Raw genomic sequence first — 613 nt, 5'->3', positions numbered from 1 at the left:
GAGGTGCCACCAGCCCCACAGAGGTGCCACCAGCCCCACAGAGGTGCCACCAGCCCCACAGAGGTGCCACCAGACTATTGAGGTGTCACCAGCCCCACAGAGGTGTCGGTGGCACCATGGGGGTGGCATTGGCCCTATTGAGGTGCCACCAGCCCCACAGAGGTGCCACCAGCCCCACAGAGGTGCCGCCAAGCCCCACAGAGGTGCCATCAGACTGTTGAGGTGTCACCAGCCCCACGGAGGTGTCGGTGGCACCGTGGAGGTGGCATTGGCCCTATTGAGGTGTCACCAGCCCCAGGAAGTGTCAGCAGTTCCACAGAGCTGCCACCACCCCTCTTAAGGTGTCCCCAGCCCCGTGGAGCTGCCACCAGCCCTGTCCAGGTGTCACCAGCCCCACGGAGGTGTCACTGTCCCCATGACCTGTGACTGTCACCACAGAGCTGCCACCCACCCCACTACAGTGTCACCGTCCCCATGAAGATGCGACTGTTGCCATAAAGCTGTGAAAAGCCCCACGGAGCTGCCCCTGTCCCCTAAATCTGTGACCAGCCCCAAACTCTCACCAGCCCCACGGAGCTGCCACTGTCCCCTAAATCTGTGACCAGCCCCACAC

General features: G+C 63.1%; 1 protein-coding gene across 1 annotated transcript in view; it reads right to left on the bottom strand.

Moving 5' to 3' along the window:
• Nucleotides 1-228, bottom strand: part of GDF11 (growth differentiation factor 11) — an 897-nt gene extending 669 nt beyond the window's left edge. The window contains exon 1 of the mRNA XM_017741177.1: nt 170-228. The gene's annotated coding sequence lies outside the window, so the exon portion shown is untranslated. The remainder of the gene's footprint in view (nt 1-169) is intronic.
• Between the last annotated feature and the right edge of the window lie 385 nt (nt 229-613).

This window comes from Corvus brachyrhynchos, unplaced genomic scaffold (assembly GCF_000691975.1).
Source record: "Corvus brachyrhynchos isolate BGI_N302 unplaced genomic scaffold, ASM69197v1 scaffold1308, whole genome shotgun sequence".
In the NCBI taxonomy this organism is placed as follows: Eukaryota; Metazoa; Chordata; class Aves; order Passeriformes; family Corvidae; genus Corvus; species Corvus brachyrhynchos.
Note: the sequence above shows the minus strand (reverse complement) of the source record. Positions and strands in the feature narration are given on the sequence as shown.